This window comes from Pyrus communis, chromosome 1, assembly GCF_041283825.1.
Source record: "Pyrus communis isolate YQ-2024b chromosome 1, ASM4128382v1, whole genome shotgun sequence".
NCBI lineage: Eukaryota > Viridiplantae > Streptophyta > Magnoliopsida > Rosales > Rosaceae > Pyrus > Pyrus communis.
Window position 1 is genome coordinate 19015158 of NC_142565.1, and position 15338 is coordinate 19030495.

The window sequence follows — 15338 nt, forward strand, 5'->3', positions numbered from 1 at the left end:
CTCATATTCAATATGCCCAACCAAACTCAAGTTCGTCAATAGATTATAATCAAAAGCTTAATGAATTAATTTGTTTGGTGCAGGGCTCACAAAATCAAGTCAAGGAGGTCCAAAATCAAGACAAAAGGTTGGACCACTTGGAAAAGCAAATTGGGCAGATCGCGGAGTTCGTATGACAGTTTCGAGACCAAGGCGAACTCCCTAGTTCAACCATTGCAAATCCGAAGGGAGAATTTGAAACTGCCAAGGAAATCATGTTGAGAAGTGACAAGGAGGTTGGAACGGACCCTCAACCATCAAAATCAAATCACAAGGAAGAGGAATACACCCAACCCACGGCAAGGATGGAAACACCTTTGCCGGAGGCACCTATTGCTCCTACGCCATCTAATTCAAGTAAGGTTGTTCCAAATTTAATTAGTTCTAACCCCATTCCACCTAATATCCCTATTCCTTGCAGGTTCATGAACTCCAAGGAAGAAGAAAGTGAAAAAGACATCTTGGAAGCCCTTCCAAAGGTGCAAAGTAGGGAAATTCATGAAGGCATCAAAGAGGACATATTTGAAACCACAATTCCCAAAGAAGTTGGATTTTATGACACGGGGCAAGTCATAACTTTCGAAGGGGTGTTTATTCTTAAGTTCTTGTCGGAACACAAAGGTAAGCCGCCTCCCCGAATTTCAATTTTCTTTTATACTAATATGTCGTTAATGATTCAGGCATCCACTCTAGAATTCAAACTATTACCGGATCATTTCAAGTATCACCGCCCATTCAAAGATCAATTTCATGCCGTGCAATAAAAAGAAAAAAAAAATATAAATAAATAAAATAAAGCAGATGTAGACTTCACAGAGGTTGTTTGCTTGAGGCCCCACTACGTGGCTTTACTCTTGAAGCGGAAGGCATAGGAACAGAAGGCATCGGAACGGAAGGCATCGGAGCAGAAGACATAGGAACGGAAGGCATCGGAGCGGGAGGCATCGGAGCTAGAGCATTCCAGGCCTCAATACTTGGCCAAACGCTGGATGACCCAGGAAAAAGGTGCCTCTGGAGATAAGCCGAAAACCTCTGACGGTCACTTTGAATCCGACCTTCAGACTCTTGCAGCTCATCAAGCTTCCTCTTCATGCCCGTCGAATAGTTGTTTGCAAGCACGTGCAAACTTCTATTCTCATACTTCAGCTGCTGGACCTCCTGCTTGAGACTTTCCACCTCTGCCATCAATGATTCCACCTGACGGGAGCGGGCAAGCAGGCGTTGGCCCATGTTGGACACAGAACTCGCACACTGAACACTAAGTGCGAGGGACTCTTGAACGGCCATCTCATCGGACCGTCCTGACAGCAGCCTACTATCTTTTGGAGTGAGGAGGTTCCTAGCTACTATTGTAGCTGTTGTGGCGTCCTGCATCACGGAGTCTTCACCTGTGAGAGGACCGTTAGAAGATAAGAAAGAAGGGCGCCATACGTTACCTTGACGCGGCGCGCCCGTATCACTGCTAAGGCTCAATTCCAAGCTAAGGTTCGATGGGTTTGCCATTTTTCAAAAGTGTTCAAAGAGAAGGGGTGGATGGAGTTAAATTTCAAAGGGCCGGAGACGATGTTCAAGAATGGGAAATCTTAAGAGTGTGTTTGTTGTGGTGATCGATAGCTCTATAAAAAGCCAAGGCGACGCGTCCACCGATTCAAAAAGCCGGAATTTCCGGCGTAAGTTAGGCGACGCTTTCTAGGCTTTTCAGAAGACGCGTTCAACTTTGTCAAAAGATTTCTTCTTTTCAGACAACACGTGGAGGCCATCACCGCAACTACACATCTTTAGCTGACAAGCGCAAAGTTCGGCGACGCTTTCTCTGCTTTTCAGAAGACGCGTGCAGCTTTGTCAAAAGGAGCCGCATCCGCACTACTACGTGTCGTTCAGAAAGCGAAGGGGCGCCTGCTCAGAAATCGAAGAGGCGTATTCAGAAATCAAAGAGGCGCCACTATTTCAAAACGCCGGATTTGCGGGATCAAAACGTTTGTCGACAAGGGTAAAAGAACAGTACCACCACTTGATATTATCTCTATATATGTCGACCTTCGTCTTTTATGGCAAGGCAAACCTGAAGAAAATGCCCAACTCTCCCTCACCTCTGAGGGTGCACTCCCAGCAAAGCCTTTCGAAAAACTCAATTTTTTCTTCTTCCCCAAAGATGATACCAGATGCCTGGAGTACATATGACCCAGGAGGAAACGGCGGATTGAAGTATGCTGATTCATTCACCGCTTCTTCAAAAGCAAAGGTATCTCATATCATCAAGGTCAAAAGCAAAAGTATCTCATATCATGCTCTTTCCCTGTCTTTTTCTTTGTCCTTGTTCTTACTCGCATGGCAAAGTGAAAGAAGCAATCAGCCGGCACTTGGAGTCAGTCTTCCGAGTTGGAGCCAACTGCCTGGAATCTATTCCTGATTGCTTACCTAGCGTTGCTCTCGAGTAGTCATCTTCAACGGTTGATACACTTCCAGAGAAGGGACCACTTCTGCAAAGGGGAGCGAGTAAGGCAAGTGAAAATGATACATTGAAGCATGTGGAGACAAACTTAGGCTGACTTATCCTCCAACCCTTTTCAATACGAATTGGAAAGATTGAACAAAGAAACAGACCAAAGGAGTAAGCTCAGACCTTCGGGGGAGACCAAAAGAATCCTGCTGCCCAGTTCAAGAGTAGCACAAAGGAAAATCAACGATGGGCGGAAACCAGTTTAAGAGTAAGCCTGTGGAATCACAAAGATCAAAGCCTCAATGCAATCACCAAGGAGAAGAGGGAATTTACACTCCATAACCAGATTTGCGTCCCTAAACTCTTCTCTTTGTTAATTACATTCTGCCATGTTTAGTATGTTTAAGTGCTTTTTGTGTGTTTACTTATATTTTGTGTGAATCTATGCTTAAAACATTGAGGACAATGTTTGATTTAAGTGTGGGGGGGGGGGGGGGGTAACTAAGTATATTTAATGCAAATTCGTGGGATTTTATCACCCATAACTTCAAATGTTGTTCCTTGCTGTTTTAAGGTGTTTTAAGTTGTTTTAGAGTGTTTTATATTGTTTTGTTTTTATAACTCCGAAAAACAAATAAAAATTTGAAAAACATGTTTTGAAAAGCCTAAAAAGAGTGTTTTGAGTCGTTTTTGTTTGTTTGTGTCTTAAGGTACCTTCCAACACAATGATAAGGATTTGGTTTGTAATTGCATGATTGTTAAAGAGAGTTATAAACATGGATGAAAGTTTGATTTACTCTTGGTATATGCTTGGTTATGGTTATAATGTATGACTTCACATGCAATCATAAAAGAAAAATTCGTTTTTGTAACATGCTTGAAGGAAGAAACTCATAATAACGCTACATCCCTGTGAGACTCGAGCCATTACTTTCTTTGGAGAGTTATTTTCTATGATTCTTTGTTTTCTAAAGTTGTTGCATGATCTCATTATTCCTTGCTTGGTTGCTACTTAGAATGCAATTGTATCATGATAGAACTAAATGCTAGAACTTATATCCGTTTCATTCAAAGCATGACATTGAATTGCATAACATATATCAAGATGAAGTTGTGTAGTTGCCACCATAGCCAAATAGCCTTACTTCCCATATTTCGTATATATTAGTTTTAACCCTGTTGAGCCTCGTTTAGCCTATTTTCTTTGCTAACCACATCACCCCTTACCTAGCCTAGAGTAGGACTTAATTGAATTCCTTGTGAGTTACATTTTGCAAGAAAATGAGTGTGGGGGAGGGAAAGTTTGTTCTTAAGTTTGTATGTTTTGAGAGTCAAAAGAAAAGAAAAAAATTGTGAAAAACATATGAGAACCAAAAAGAAGAAGAAAAGAAAGAAAAAGAATGAAAATAAGTGAGAATGGACTCACAAGTGTGATTGTTGAAGAAAGGGCCCAAAAAGTTTGAATATGGCCCTAAGTTTTGTGTGACTTCCCCTTGGGTGTTCAAAGTTGACTTCTGCGTTCTAAAGGGAATTCTAAGTGCCTAATTCAATACTTTGCTCACTATTGCTTAAAGAACGTTTGTTTTCCCTATCCTTTCATTGTTAGCCAACTCCCCAAGCCCCGTTACACCTCTTTGATTTCTATCTTGATCGTTATGTGTTCAATAATGTGGAGTTTGGAATTGATATGAGCTTATGGAATCACTGGTTCTCGTTCTAAGTAGTAGCATTCCATTCATGAGATCATATTCATGTCATTGTCGTAAATCCAGAAAATGCTTTCTTTGATATAACATATGTGAGTGTTAGAATTCATATTTACATCAATCTTCTCACATATAACTAGTGTAGGGTGTGTAGTCAGAAAATCTGTGTGAAAAACGAGTGCATATCTTGTAAGGATTTGAGCAAATTCTCTAAGGCATGTTACTACATTCAAATCATGGTTTAAATGCTTAATTGTGAACTAGTATGTGGTGACTATGAGTAAGAATGTACTTAAGTATAAAGATGGCTAAAATCTGTGGGAATAATGATTTTTAACATGTCATGTGCATTGGAAATCCCTGAGACGTTTGTTGGAAGGTGTAGGTTGTGTTTTGTTCGTTTTGTTTTGTTTTTGGTTTCTTTTGTTTTGTTTTGCTCGAGGACTAGCAAAAGCTAAGTGTGGGGGAATTTGATAGGAGCATATTCATGCGACTTAAATGGCTTATTCTCGTGCATTTACGTTATGTTTCTTTAGTTATTTTAGTCCTTTATGCTTCTTTTGTGTGTTTTCAGGTTCTAAGGGCAAAGTATGCAAAAGGATGCCTTTTGGAGCCTTTTGGAGCAAATTAGAGATTGGAATGGATATCATATGCTTGGAGCCAAGAGGATGGACGAAATTGAAGGATTCCTAATCCATTGCAGCCACATGCACATTCAATCATTCACACCAAAACCTTGCACATGCTTTCCCATTTCATTATTCATTCACTTTGCAGCCACCATTCACTCTTTAATCCACATGCATTCATCATCATTCACCCTAGCTTTAATTCACATGCAAACACATTCATTTTCAGCACCAAACACCATCATTGACATGCACTCCCATTTTCTCCCAAAACATTGCACATGCATTGATAATCATTCATCCATTGCAGCCACATGCATTCCCCCTTTAATCCACATGCTCTCCCATTTCAGATTGCATTCCCACTCACCACAAATCAGCCACATGCATTTTGCCTTTCATCATTGCATCACAAATCAGCCACATGCACTTTTCCTTTCATCATTGCACCACAAATCAGCCACATGCACATTTCCTTTCATCATTGCACCACAAATCAGCCACATGCACATTCACCCCTTTCTCCACCTATAAATAAGCACCCATTGCAGCCACAAAACTGATTCCCATATTCAGAAATTCTCATACATTCTTCCATTCACTCTTCCATATTCCAGAAATTCGTCAAAACCTCTCCACACCCTTGCAGCAGCCACCAAAACACTTTTCTCCTCCATTGCAGCCACTCCAACCACTCCCCAAACCATTCACACCATCAAACTATCCTTAGACCTTGTGCTACAACGAAGAGGAAGATAAGAGGGCCTAAACGTTCATACAATTCAAGTTTGAGTTGTTGGAATGTTTAGGTGTTTCTTTGATTTCAATGTTTAATTTCAATACTCTTTGTTTTGTACGAATGAGGAATGGAAGAGAAGAGGGCCTAAACGTTCATACAATTCAAGTTTGAGTTGTTGGAATGTTTAGGTGTTTCTTTGATTCCAATGTTTAAATTCAACTAAACCCCCCTTGGCTAGGGGGGAATTCGAAATATATGTTTATGCTTGCATTTTGATTTGATTACTTCTAATTGCGTTTCATAAGTTGTGGATTCAATTCGTTTAACTGTTTGATTGATAACTTATTTATGTATGTTTATTGAGAGTGCACACTTAATTTTCATGCATGAATATGACGCTAGAATATAAGTGAGTTTCACCTAATAGTTACGAACTTATATTCACAAGTAGTGGAGGTTGCTTATAAACAATCGCGTTCAACGAATTCTTGGCATAAGTTTCATGCGTATTCCATAGTAACGAATGCCTCGTCAACACTTATAATTTTCATAGAGCGTAATGATTCTTGCTTGTATCTCTATTATGCAATCATGTAGGGGACTTGTGGGGAATGTTTTGGGTTGTCGTATGCAATCATCCAATTCAATAACGTTAGGAAGATTTGAAAGTTAATTTAAGCGGACCTAATTAACTTGGAGTGTTGAGAATTAATGATTTATTGAAATGCAATTGGAATTCATTTTATTATGCAAGTGTAACATGTGTTCTATCATCCATTCATTCCATTTCATCACATTCATCTTTACTATCTGTTTTTACTTACAATCTGTTCTTTTAATTTAAATTCGTCAAAACCAAAATCCCCCTTTACTTTCTTGTCGAATTAGTTAGAAATCAATTTAGTTTGTGTTTATAAGTGTTGTGATTAAATTTGTTACATAAATTCGTCCAAATTCACCAAAGTGCTCAAAACTGCCCAGAAAGTGATTTTAAGGCAGTTTTGAGTGTTTTGGGTGATGTTTGAGTCTTTTGATTTGTTTTAGTGTTTTAAAGTTTAGTTTTGCATTCCTTGAGTCTAGTATAGTGTTTCATATTGTTATTTTACGTTTTTGAGTCAAATCCAAGTGGTTAACAATCCCTCCTAATCCCCGGTCCAGAACGATCCCTACTTATACTTATACTACAATTTGACAAAAAGAGGGTTTAATTTGTGTGCGTATAATTCTCGCATCAAGGGTAGCAAACAATATCAAAATATCGTATATGCGTTAAATAGTGGCGCGACCGATAAACTGATTAACAGTGACTACCTGAGCCGAGGAAACTAAATCATGGAAACTAAGAGCAAGTTTTGTATTTGGACAGTAAACTCATAGTTGTTTTTACCTCATCACTTATCTAGGTAAACAGAACCTTTCCGACTAGTCACCTTTTCGATCACTTCCATAGGTAGACAGTAGAATCGAAGTACGAGTTAATTTCTCACAGTTAGAGTGAATTAAGTATCGAGAAAGCTGTGGAGACCTATTAGCACATGGTGTAGTGAAAGGAAGTAGTATGGTACATTTCGAGGATGTACATTTGGGTGTCATATTCCAAAATCTTACCTAGGATATCATCAAATGGTGAAGTGAAGTACACCATCAATCCACTTTCTCGTACTACATCAATTTTCCTTGCAACTTGTCGAACAAGTCCAACTTCATTGAGAGAACTTAGTTACAAAAGCTTACTGATTAGAAATTTATCCAACTTATCTAGAAAATCTCAAACCTATCCACGAAGGCAAAAGGCCGAACCCTAGTATGTGCCTAGATTTTAGCAACTCCATCGGGTGACAATTAAAAACCGTTTAAACCCTACTTCGAGTTGATGGTCTAGCCGACCAACCTTTGTAACTTCAGTTTTCTTCCATAGCCTAACGAATTTGTAGTGGTCTTATTGATGACTTTCCCACCTATCCCAGCAACGAGATTAAATTCTCTAAACACCAATAGTCAGCTTTGTATCAAAATCTTCGAATGTTAAACTTGTTTAGAACATGTATGTTTCTTGGAAACCGTGCTCTTAGTGGACGACATTCTTTTCTTTTTCCCAAAAGGTTGTAGTGGAAGAAAGTTGAAAATCTCACGAAGTGTTGGGAAATTCAAGATATCTTTGGTCTTGTCGATTTTATCGACAATTGGTTAGCAATTTTTTGGTTATAGTGTTTTTCCTCACTTATCAACCGAGGAAAGTTAGTTTAATTGTGATGTTGATTATGAATAAAGTTTCTGACAACTGAACTGTTGTCTCACACCTTAGTTTTACACCTTTTGATGATAATGATCATTTTGGAAATCCACGATGATGTGTTCTTTGGATGTTTCAAATGTATAGAGGCAGTATGACGAAATATCGCTTACATTTCCCAACGTGTAGAACCGTTCAAAATGAACCATCTTATTCATGACTTAGAGTCAACAGTTACCGTCCTTTGAAAATCAGATGACACTTCTTTGTTGAGAAACGTGTCCAAAATCTCTATCAATCTTAGACCTCTAGAGTACATATGAATTTGAAAAGAATTAGATTTCTGACAATGGCGATAGAAGAACCAAATCTACATCTACGATTACACAATCATGTATCTTCCCCGTTGTGTAAACGTAATTACTGTTTACAGTAGCAAAAGATATTATCTACTCCCAAAATGCTTTCGGCCTGCCCTATTTCATTTTAGTTGGAACTCATGAGCATTGGGTTGACGTTACTTACAAATCATCAAGAAATCGTTTGAGTGATTATAATCATTTTATGTATCCGAATGGAGATGGGAAATATCATCGTACACTCTCGGTATGAGGTATCTTGTGCATATGGAGATTATTATGATGTTTCGATGATTATAGATCGACTTGACAAGTCAACTTACTTCTCGTTGGTCTAGATGGACAATATTTTAGATCCCTTGGTAAATTGCTTATTCTTGAATTTACCAAATTTTTTGGCGTTTTGATCAGTATCTACTCTGATTATGATTCCATATTCTCCTCTTGGTGCTGGAAGGCATTCCAGTCAATCTTGGGTACGTGTCTACCCTATTGCATTTTGTATTAATTTTGAAGTAGACAAACCGTTTAGGTGAATTGCTCTAACATTTAAGTTTTAGCTGTGACCGTCAACTTCTCAATCAATCAACAAATTCTTTACGAAATGAATCTTTACTATTATTGATTGAATATTCCGAAGGCTACCATTGTGGCGACATGTTATATGCATTAAATCCAGTTATCTTGTACTCTAGATTTGATAGACTTATTTTGACCCTCAAATTCTTGAGTGTTCTTTTAGCCTTCTTGACATAGATTTTACTAAATTCAAAAGAAATTCACAATGAAGCTGCTCGCTAAGGTGTTATGAATTACATTGTTCAGCTACATGGTGTGCATGTCACTACTGTATCTCATCGTGATGCATGTTTCACTTTCAAGCCTTGGGAAGTCTTCTTGAAGGTTATGAGCACAAAGTTGTTGTTGGAAACCACATTTCACCTTTGGACTAACGGCCAGTTGGAACGAATTATCCGGACTTTTGTGGACATGTTGTGTTTGTCCGTTCTATAGTTTAGCATGTAATTGTGATTACATTTTCGATTTTGTGTATGGCACCACTTGAGGCGTAGTACAAAAATTCTATGCATAATACATAATTGACAGTTGAGTACTACAAATAGGTATTTGAATGATCGAGTTTGAGATATAGAAAATTTCATAATTTAGACGATATTGCCCGAGAGGGTACTACGTGAGCGCGATCGAGGCGCTAATTAGACGAATTTTACGTACTTTCCAATGAGGGGCAAGATTGTAATATTGCACCCTTGGGAAATTGTTACTTGCTTATCGAGACAACAGTGACTTGTCGGTATTACGAGCTGCCGACTGTAATATGGATAACTTATTCGTTGTGTTCATTAAGCACGTAGACAAGTAGGTTCTTTTACTTTAGCATTTTTAGTTATTTATTTATTATTTGGGCTTAACCCAAAGATACCACACGCTCCTCTTCGGAGTACTGATAGGAGCATATTCATGCGACTTAAATGGCTTGTTCTCGTGCATTTACGTTATGTTTCTCTCGTTATTTTAGTCCTTTATGCTTCTTTTGTGTGTTTTCAGGTTCTAAGGGCCTAGGGAGCAAGAAAGTGCATTTTGAGGCCATTTGGAGCATTTTTGGGCATGGATTGGATAGCTTATCCATGGAGCCAAGAGGATGGACGAATTTGAAGGCCTTGTATGCACTTGAAGACACAAAACAATGGATCTAGCCCAATCAAACACATTATGCCATACAAACCAACCTATTTTAGGCCCATTCTATGTACTTAAACCCTAGCCCTTTAAACTAATTCATTTATCACTTATCAAACCATTCACTTATCACTCACCACATATCATTCACTTATCACTTAACATATCATTCATTTATTTCACTTCCATACTCCTCTTAATTCCACATGCATTCTCACACATGCACATCATTCACTCACATTTCCACCATTCATTCTTTATTCCTTTCCAAACATCTCACATGCATTTCCACCTTCCTACTTCATCATTTCACCACATTCTCCCTCTTTAACTCACATGCATTCATCATAATTCACAACACAAAACAACTTCATTGCCATGGGTTCCCATTTCCTTTCCAAACATCTCACATGCATTTCTTCATTATTTCCTAACCCTACATGCATTATTTATTGCATCTTCACATGCATTCACACACACTTTACACATTCAAACCATGAGCTCCCATTCCTATATGCCATTTTCAGATTTCCACCCACTAACCTAGTCATCAACACATGCACTTCCACCTTTCATCCACAATGATTCATGATTCATTCACTTTGCATCCTTTAAATCACATACTTTTCCATCATTAATTAGCCACTTGCATCTTAAACAAACAACCATATGTTCCCTCCACTACTCCTATAAATACCCTTGCATTCATTCATTCAATTCATATCATCTCATTTCATACACAACACACCACAAACACTTCCATTCCTTCTCTTTGCCGTGAGTCCCCTTAGAATCCAAAACCATCTTTCCATTTCCATCACTCCTCACTCCATTCCACACTTCCATTCCCCCAAACCAACTATCCTTAGACCTTATGCTACAATAAAGAGGAAGAGAAGAGGGCCTAAACGTTCATACAATTCAAGTTTGAGTTGTTGGAATGTTTAGGTGTTTCTTTGATTTCAATGTTTAAATTCAATTCTCTTTGTTTGTACGTATGAGGAATGGAAGAGAAGAGTGCCTAAACGTTCATACAATTCAAGTTTGAGTTGTTGGAATGTTTAGGTGTTTCTTTGATTTCAAAGTTATAATAAACTAAACCCCCTTTAGCTAGGGGGTGATTCGAAATATATGTTTATGCTTGCATTTTGATTTGATTACTTCTAATTGCGTTTCATAAGTTGTGGTTCAATTTGTTTAACCGTTTGATTGATAACTTATTTATGTATGTTTATTGAGAGTGTACACTTAATTTTCATGCATGAATATGACGCTAGAATATAAGTGAGTTTCACCTAATAGTTACGAACTTATATTCACAAGTAGTGGAGGTTGCTTATAAACAATCGCGTTAAATGAATTCTTGGCATAAGTTTCATGCGTATTCCATAGTAACGAATGCCTCGTCAACACTTAAAGTTTTCATGATGCTTAATGATTTTTGATTGTATCTTTATTGTGCTTTTCACGTAAAGGACTTTTGGAGAATGTTGCGAATTGCGTTGCGCTAACCCATCCAATTCATTAACTTAAGGAAAACTTGACGGTTAATTTAAGCGGACCTAATTGACCCGGGGCGTTGAGAATTAATGATTTGTTGAAATGCAATTGGAAATCGTTTTATTATGCAAGTATAACATATGTGGAGATGAACCCCGTAGCTAACTTTCCATCCATTCAATTCCATCCATTTGTTCTTTCTTTTCTTGTTTCTGTTTTCATGTTTAATTTAACTTGTTATTCAATTATGTTAAACATGTGAAACTAATTTCTTTTTAGTTAGAAGCGAATTTGAAGCCATGGACATATGTTGGTTATGATTTGATTTACTCCAGTTATGAATTCATGAACTTTAGATGTGGGTTACTTTCCTGTTTTGATTAAGAACTTGTTTATGTATGTGGGTTGAGGGTCGACACTTAATTTGCATGCCTAAAACTTGATGCTAGGATATAAGGGAATTTCACCTAATCGTTATGAACTTATATTCATGAGTAGTAAAAATCGCTAGTCACGATTGTGTTTAGTAAACCCTAGGCTGGATTAACATGCGTATCCCATAGTTATGAATGCCTAGTCGATGTTTATGATTTCCATTGAACTTAATGATCTTTGTTGAATGTCTCTATCATGCGTATTCCATGTGAGAGACTTTGATTAGGAATAATTTGGTTGTAATGCGTATCCCATTCAATCCAATGAATCTAGGGAAATCTGAAGGTTAATTTAAGCGGACCTAATTAACTTGGAGCATTGTCATTCATCGTTTGTTGAAGTCATAACTGGGAGTCAAATTATATGCTTATTGTTCATGTGTGGATAAGGAACCCTCTAACTAGTTTTTCATCATTCTATTTTATCAATTTCGTTTTTATAATCTGTTTTAATTAGAATATGTGCATTTAGTTTAAATTCATCCAAAACCAATCCCCCATTTATTTTAAAGTGTTAGATTAGTTAGAAATACATTTAGCTTGTGCTTATAAGTATTTTGATTCATTTTGTTTCCCAAATTCGTCCAAAGTACTCAAGGTGCTCAAAACTGCCCAGAAAGTGTTTTTTTTAGTTTCGAGTGCTTTGGGTACTGTTTGAGTCTTTTGGTTTGTTTTAGTGTTTTAAAGTTTAATTTTGCATTCTTTGAGTCTAGTTTAGTGTTTTAAACTTTATTTTACGTTTTTGAGTCAATTCCAAGTGATTAACAATCCCTCCTAATCCCCGGTCCAGAACGATCCCTACTTATACATATACTACAATTTGACGAAAAGAGGGTTTAATTTGTGTGCGTATAAATCACGCATCAAGTACGTGATGCTACGATTGTATAGGTGGAAAACTTTATTTTAAATGTTAATTTCAGTACAATTATTTTAACTATACGTTTTTACATATATATGTATTTTGACAAGATGTTATTCTACATACGTAAATACTCTCAACTTTATGTTTTTATAAAAAGTATTATATTATAGTATTGTGTTAAAGGAGAAGGAAAGTGAGAGTTTAGGGGCATGAAAGAGGAATTGCTGCACTCCGATCGTGACGGAATGACATTCACTTTTATGCAACCACTCTAATTTGATATCTTCCTTTACATATTTATTTTCTTGTTGTCTTTTCACTACTTTTGTATAACAAGTGATTTCAAATTTCGGGGATGAAATTTTTTTAAGGTGGGTAGATTGTGATAACCCGTCCCTAATTTTATGTTCTTATAAATTTTAAATGAGTGAATTGACGAAAATGCCCTTAGAGGTGAGATTGTTGACTTTAGTTGACCGTCATTTCGTGAAGCTTATGGGCTATTATTTTATCGTATTCCTGAAGTACTCACCGATACGGATGCGTAGGCCCAACACGAAAGTGAATTTGGAGTTACGATTAAAATTTTACGGATTTACAAATCCAAAAAGTACTTTTGTAAAAGATTACTGTTTATTATTTTATATATATCTCTCTCATGGTTATTATATTGTTATTTAATATTAGAGGAGGAAAAAAAAAAGAGAAGAGAGTTGGGGGTGGAAGGTTTGCCCAATCAGGAGAGAAAGGAAGGGAAATGGGCGGCCAATGAGGAGGAGAGAGAGAGCTGAGGAACGAATTAGAAAAGAGAATAGGAGGGAAAGGAGAGAAGAAGAATAGGAGGGAACCCAAACCGGGTTGACCTGTTTCTTCCCGACTGGACCCGCGTGACCTGGCGACTTTCCCGTCGCTTTTCTGACTTTTTTTCAGCGATCCAAGGCTCGCCACCGCTTGGAAATCAATCACCATCATCCCCTCTTCAGTTTACACCCAAGATTGTTGGGGTTTTGGCCTCGTATCTCGAAGAACGGAATCGTTGGTTCCAGAGGTGCCACGTGTTGGAAATGTGCCCTAAAACCAATCATATGATGATACTTTACGGACATTTCACATGTTAAACTAATCTAGTTTACTATAAAGGGAAAAGATTATTCTTTTAAGCCGTCTTATATAAATGTTATATGCTTAAACGATAAGTCCAAGGAATATGTAATTGGGAGAATGTGATCTAAAGAAGTTAGATTCACGAGACCATTCTCTTTTGTATACATATCCTAAACGTTCCTAATCATAGGATTGCCAATTGGGCATTGATAGTCTATTAAGATTAGTATGTGCTATGTCTTCTCTTAGAGAGAGTGACTGGTCTCGAGTCCTTGGTGTGATTGACACCAAGACAAGTATGTAGGTGCTCAATAGAGAATGAGTCCACTGAACGCGATCAACAAGGAGTTTTCATACTCATGTCACATGAGAGTTCATGGTTGGGATAATGCAAAGTAGTCCTTTGACCTGAGGCATCATAGTTGTCTTGTGGTTAGATCCTTGATCTTTGACTATGTCAAAGTCACTCCGTAAGAGGGTGTCCCCGTATTGCATTGTAATTTTAACTAGACAGGTTCTCCAACCACTTCGACTTAGCTTGGGTAGCCATGACATACTGGTAGGTGTCACTCATGGTTTGTGGAAGCCCCAAAGGTGTATAATGACTAAAGGAAGAATTGAAAGTAAGTTTCAATTCACAATTGATTTGAAGAGTTCTAATTGCCCACTGCCTCGCTAAAAGGAACCTAATGGATCGCACATCGTGTAAGGTAATGATTGAAGGATATAACGAAGATGAGTAAGGACAATTAAATAGTTTAATTGTATATGGAAAGGATTAATTAAAATTTAATTAATCTAAAATGAAAGGTTTGTTTTAGGCCTTAAGTTAATTATGGGTTTCAGGACACAAAAGGGTTTTGGTCCACAAGACACATCAGGTTTAAGTTGTGTGACAACTAAAACAAAATGGGCAATTAACCCACAAAAAATAGGGAGGCGGGCCATGCTTAGAGAGGGTGTGGGTTTTGGACTTATTACAAGTTTGCCACTCCAATGAAGGTAGGTATAAATGTGACTTTATAGCTTTTTCTTCATTAGGGTTTTCTTGAGAAAATTGGAGAGAACAAAAGCTCTCCTTTTTCTCTCTAGGAGGCTGGCCACCATTGGGGAATTTACTAGCATCTAATTCTTCCATGGTCACTCATCTTTTTCCTTAACCATCCTTGGTGTCGAAACTTAGAGGTCTCCAACTTTGGGGACTTTTGGAGAACCCAATATCCACATCCATGGAGCGAAGGAGCAAGGTGACCAAGGAAGGAAGGCCCTCACATGGGTGATTAATCTTTGCTAAGCAAAGAGGTGCTTCAAAGGTATAAAGAAATCTCAACTCTTTTTCTTAGATCTTGAGTTGAGTATTGGTTCATCATAACTACTAGGCTTTGAATTTCATGGGTAAATTTTTGTTTTGAGTGCATACAAGCATGATTTCGCCTTTTAATTGTTAATTGCATGCATAGATGTTGCTCAAATGAACGTGTTTTCACCAATATTTCCTTCACCACAGCGGAAATCCACTGATCGAGAAAGTTAGGTTGACCACCACCAACACCACCAAAACACTCCTCTTGAGGCCTGGAACAAAGGCT